General features: G+C 48.0%; 1 long non-coding RNA gene across 1 annotated transcript; it reads right to left on the bottom strand.

Moving 5' to 3' along the window:
• Positions 1 to 1,312: 1,312 nt before the first annotated feature.
• Positions 1,313 to 5,571, bottom strand: LOC114812239. Its single transcript, XR_003759891.2, has 2 exons — positions 5,176 to 5,571; positions 1,313 to 1,823 (listed from the first exon to the last, which is right to left on the bottom strand). It is a non-coding gene; the product is annotated as an uncharacterized LOC114812239 (long non-coding RNA).
• Positions 5,572 to 5,864: the final 293 nt, after the last annotated feature.

The following is a 5,864-nucleotide window of genomic DNA, read 5'->3' as shown; positions in this document are numbered from 1 at the left end:
TTCTCTGAAAATCTCTGAGAAGCAGCATGGTTCAGTGGAAAGCGCCTGGGCTTCGGAGTCAGGGGTCCTGGGTTCGAATCCCGGCTCTGCCACTGTGTCAGCTGTGGGACCGTGGGCAAGTCACTTCACTTCTCTGGGCCTCGGTTACCTCAACTGGAAAATGGGGATTAACTGTGAGCCTCACGTGGGACAACCTGATGACCCTGTATCTACCCCAGTGCTTAAAACTGTGTTCTGCACAGAGTAAGCGCTTAACAAATACCGACATTTTCATTATTATTATTATTATTAAATTGACTTTCCCAAGGCCACACAGCTGACAAGTGCTGGAGCTGGGATTCAAACCCATGGCCTTCTGACTTCCAGGCCCATGCTCTAACCACCGCACCATTCTGCTTCCCTAGACTCTGGCTCTAATCCCACTCTGCCACTTGCTGGCTGTGTGACCTTGATCAAGTCACTTAACTGCCCTGTCTCTCAGTTTCCTCATCTGAAAAATGGGAATTCAATACCCGTTACTGCTCCTACTTAGACCGTGGAACTAGGATGGTATCCGACCTGATTGTTTTGGATCCACTCCTGGGCTTAGTATAGTGCTTGGCACATAGTAAATGCTTAACAGATATCATTATAATAACGATGGTATTTGTTTCGTTGAGTGTTTATTATGTGCCAAGCACTGTTCTAAACACTGGAGTAGATACAAGATAATCAGGTTATCTCGCTTGGGGCTCACAGTCATCAATCCCCATTTTACAGATGAGGGAACTGAGGTCCAGAGAAGTGAAATGACTCGCCCGAGGTCACACAGCAGACATGTGGGGCTGCCGGGATTGGAATCACTATTGTCATCGTTATTATTCGAAGATAAAATGCACATCTGGCATATCGATGGCGTATTACAATTTCCTAAAATCTCCATGTTCGTTTCGAAGCATCTTTCAAATCACAAATTTCACATCCAGAATCATCAACTAAGCCTATAGGTCGATTATCTTTTTTTTGTTGGAACAAAGAACGGCCGATACTCCTACAGGAAGGATAACATTTCTCTTAGAGTAACCGATTCAGCTCCTGACAGGAGCTCCTAGTTGAAATGAGACATGATCATGCCCTACTTAAAAAAGATAAATATTTTTAAATGAGAATTGAAGACTTTAGTGCGTTTCCATATTATTGAAGGAGCCAACTATCTTCATTTGCATGCAAAGATTAAGATTCAAAATCGCCTTTTACATCCTAAAAGACTGAGACGAAGACTTCACACTTGATTACATTATTAAAGAAAGACAAAATAGTGAAACAAAAGTCCTAGCGATTAACTTTTTATCTGATGGGATTTTTACAAACAAATGCTCCCTAAATTCCTCAGATCTCATCTCGTAAAATAAAATGAAAAATGCTCCAGATTCAATTACTCAGACGGACACCTATTGACCTAATCATGGCTGAAAGTCTTTTCGCATGGTGACGATTTCCCAAGCTGCCTGCTGCAGAGAGAAATTATTTATGCAATGATAAAATTTGTCCGGGCTAAAACGTAAACCAGATTCTGATGGATCTGAAAACCACCGAAGCCTTGGAGTTGGTTAGGACAGTCAAATCCTATTGGAGACTGCAAATGACCAAACTCCTGACTAGATTTTGATGGAACTCATAAAACGAGCAAAGCTCGGGAGTCCTCAGGGACGATTTTCACAGAGGCGAGTTGGACAGGAGTCGATAATCTTCACTTCTTCATTTCCCTAGTACGATGTGGAAAACTTTGTCTTCATTCTCCGCTGGGCACCAAGACACAGATGTCTCCTGGGTGTGGACGGGACCTGAAATGGGGAGAGGAAGCATTTTGAAATGGTCTTTTTTTCCAGAGTATCTGTTAAGTGCTTACTACGTGTCACGGGCTTTACTAAGCACTGGGGTGGATACAAGTTAATCAGGCCGGAAACTGTCCCGCGTCCCGCATGGAGCTCACAGTCTAAGTAGGAGGGAGAACGGGAATGTCACGGGTTCTAATCCCAGCTCTGCCACTTGTCTGCTGTGTGACCTTGGGCCAGTCACTTCATTTCTCTGGGCCTCAGTGACCTCATCTGTAAAGTGGGACATGGGACAGAGACTGCGTCCAACCCGGTTGGTCGTATCCACCCCAACGCTTACTACGGTGCCTGACACATAGGAGATGCTTGATAAATATCACAGTTATTATTATTATAATTAGGAAGTCAATCCCCCTTTTTCAGTTAGAAAAGAGTGGCGCAGAGAAGTGAAGTAGTAATGCTGGTATTTGTTAAGCGCTTACTATGTGCCAAGCACTGTTCTTCTAAGTGCTGGGGGAGATACAGGGTCATCAGGTTGTCCCTCGTGAGGCTCACGGCCTTCATCCCCACTTTGCAGATGAGAGAATTGAGGCACAGAAAAGTGAAGTGGCTTGCCCACAGTCACACAGCTGACAGGTGGCGGGGCCGGGATTCGAACCCATGACCTCCGACTCCCAAGCCCGTGAAGTGACTTGTCCAAGGTCACCCGGCAGGTCGGTGACAGAGCTGGGATTAGAATGCAGGTCTTCTGGCTCCCGGGCCTGTGCTCTTTCCACTCTGCTGCTCTTCTGGTTTTCCCTCCTTCAACCTGATGGCCAGTGGAAGAGGGTCTTATTCTCCGTCTTCTATTCCCTAGCCGATAAGAGAGCTGTGGCTCTGACTTTTGCTTATTGTATAAAAGAGAGTGTTGCTCTTTGTCCCTTTGACCCTCGTGGGTACCCGATTCTCATCCAAAAATGATGCTCCTTGCCTGCCTTTACCCTAAAACCACCCGACGACTAAACGCACCAGATGCGATGCCAGACCAGTGACTAGTCCAAGAGCAGAGTGGCCTAGTGAAAGAACCACATCAGACTGACCTCTGTTCCCAAGTCTGCCACTTGTCTGATGTGAGACCTTGGGTGAGTCACTTTACCGCTCTGTACCTCAGTTACCTCATCTGTAAAATGGGGGTTAAAACCGTGAGCCCCATGTGGGACAGGGATTGTGGTCAACCTGGATAACTTGTAAGGATAATAGTAATAATGTTGGTATTTGTTAAGGGCTTACTATGTGCAGAGCGCTGTTCTAAGCGCTGGGGTAGATACAGGCTCATCAGGTTGTCCCACGCTGGGCTCACAGTCTTAATCCCCATTTACAGAGGAGGTCACTGAGGCACAGGGAAGTGAAGTGACCTGTATACAGTCACACAGCTGACGAGTGGCAGCTCTGGTATTTGAACCCATGACCTCTGACTCCCAGGCCCGTGCTCTTTCCACCGAGCCACGCTGCTTATCTACCCCAGTTCTCACTATGGTACCTGACATATATTGAGCGCTTAACAAATACCACTAAAAAAAAAAAAAAAAAGCGCAAGTCAGATTGTGAGCTCCATGGGAGACAGCTGAATAAAGCCAAACAAATCACCTAGTATTCATTCATTCAATAGTATTTATTGAGCGCTTACTATGTGCAGAGCACTGAACTAAGCGCCTGGAATGGACAAATCGGTAACAGATAGAGACGGTCCCTGCCATAACAAAAGTAATGGTATGTGTTAAGCGCTTACTAAGTTCCAAGCACTGTTCTAAGCGCTGGGGTAGATATCAGGTAATCAGGTTGTTCCACAGTCTTAATCCCCATTTTCCAGATAAGGTCACCGCGGCCCCGAGAGGTTACATGGCTTGCCCGAGGGCACAGAGCAGACAAGTGGCCGAGCCGGGATTAGAACCCACGTTCTCTGACTCCCAAGGCCGGGCTCTTTCCGCTAAGCCACGCGAGTGGTTATTAAATGTCATTTAAAAGAAAAATCGCCCGCAGCATCAAACCAGCAGCTAAAAGGAAAAAGAAAAGAGGCTACATATTAATAGGCCCTGGTCCATGTAAGAACATGAAAGTCAATTTTGGTTAATTGGAAGTAAAAATCAAGTACGTACTGACACTCTTCCCACAGCGACGACGAGCAAATTCCGGCAGCTGGAACGACTCTGGGGAAAGGATTCTGGCCTGTCTGGTTTAGATCCCAATAAATAATGATCAGTAAAATTCAGGGAGAAGGAATCAAATGTACACTGCTGTAGACTGCCGAGAACAGATGCCTCATTTGAGGGGGAATCCTGGGTTTAATCAGCGAGATGATTGGCTACTCTTTCCAACCGGTCATTTAATTGGCTCCAAAAACAAGACGAAAGAGTTGGCCTGGCACGGGAAATCCATTTAGTAGATTACCCTTGCGCTAAATGGAGCCGCCGGAAAAGCGTAGGTGGCGATTCCGAAAAGGATCTGCCTGTTTATGAAGAGGGGCAGGTCGGCCCTGGACCCGGAGCAGAGCAGCTAAGGAGAGCGAAGCCACCTAACCCACGGAGAAGTGGCTGGGTGTGGTGGGCGAGAGGAGCAAATGAGGAGGGGCGGTCTTCATTGCGTGGGCCAGTGGGTAGAGCCCGGGCCTGGCAGTCAGAAGGACCTGTGTTCCGATCCCGGCTCTGCCCCTTGCCCGCTGTGCGACCTTGGGCAAGTCACTCGATCTCTCTCGGCCTCGGCACGAACACCTGTAAAATGGGAATTCAGATTGCGAGTTCCGTGCGGGACAGGGACTGTGTCTCACCTGACTACCTCGCATCTACACCGGTGCTTAGAACAGTGCTTGGAGCGTAGTCAGCGCCTAAGAAATGCCACGATTAGGATTATCATTGCTCTTAAAAGTATCGCTCGTAATATCACTACTCTTACTACCTTGAATATTAGTTATTACCACTATTACTAATAATATTACCAGTTACTAATAGTATGAGTAATATGGCTACTGATGTTATTAATTACTACTATTATTCGTGGAAGTGATATTATTACTATTATTATTCCTACTATTAATAATAATAATGATAATGGCCCTGGGGGTGAATAAAGGGAGTGAATCAGGGTGACGCAGACGGGAGTGGGAGAAGAGGAAAGGGGGGTTTAGTCAGGGAAGGCCTCCTGGAGGAGATGGGCCTTCAGGAAGGTTTTGAGGAAGTCGCTATGTCAGTTCTGACGGACCCTTGACCAGCAGTGACTAATTAACCCGAGATGAGAGGGACCAACCGGTTGGAGCTGAAAAGACCCTCGGAAACCGTGGCCTGAAAGTTCCCCGCGTCTTCCCCTCCCTCCCCCGGGGTTACTGCACCTTTAAAACATTTGGCCCAGATTCCCAGCTCTGCCGGCTCCGCCAACATTCAGACAAGTTCCTTTTATTCTATCTTCTGCTCGACCAGGGGAGGGAGAAGCCGGGGACTCGGAGAAACGCCTGAATCGCTAGTCGCCTTTTCCCCAGTCGATTCAAACGTTGCTCCTCTTTCCTCCTTGCCTCTCCCCGCTTCCCTCTACTGCCTTCGGCCGCCCCCGCCGCCTGTGTTCCGGGAGTCGCCCTTCCCCGGCTCCGGCTTCGAGGCCTGGTTCCCACAATCTCCAGAAGCGATCGGTCCGTTAAATCGGGAAGAGTAGACCAAGTCAGCTTTGCGCCGGCATCCCTGGGCCCAATCCTCCTAAAGCAGGACGGATGGGTCACCCGCAGTTGGCTAAACAGCACAGAGGCGGCGGCGATGAGAATATGGGCCCTGACTGGGAATCCATTTTTTCTAGAATCCTTTCGGGGTTTAACCCATCGATGCTTAGGTAGCTTACGGGGGATCAGGATGGCAGATCTGCAGAGGAGCAGTGTGGCCTAGTGGAAAAGAGCCCGGGCCTAGGAGGCGAAAGGATCTGGGTTCCAGTCCCGGCCCCGCCACTCTTCATTCATTCAGTAGTATTTTTTGAGCGCTTACTATGTGCAGAGCACTGGACTAAGCGCTTGGAATGAACAAGTCGGCAACAGAT

The sequence above is a fragment of the Ornithorhynchus anatinus genome, chromosome 5 (assembly GCF_004115215.2).
Source record: "Ornithorhynchus anatinus isolate Pmale09 chromosome 5, mOrnAna1.pri.v4, whole genome shotgun sequence".
Lineage (NCBI taxonomy): Eukaryota > Metazoa > Chordata > Mammalia > Monotremata > Ornithorhynchidae > Ornithorhynchus > Ornithorhynchus anatinus.
The sequence above is the reverse complement of the archived record's forward strand: the minus strand, read 5'-3'. Positions and strand labels throughout refer to the sequence as shown.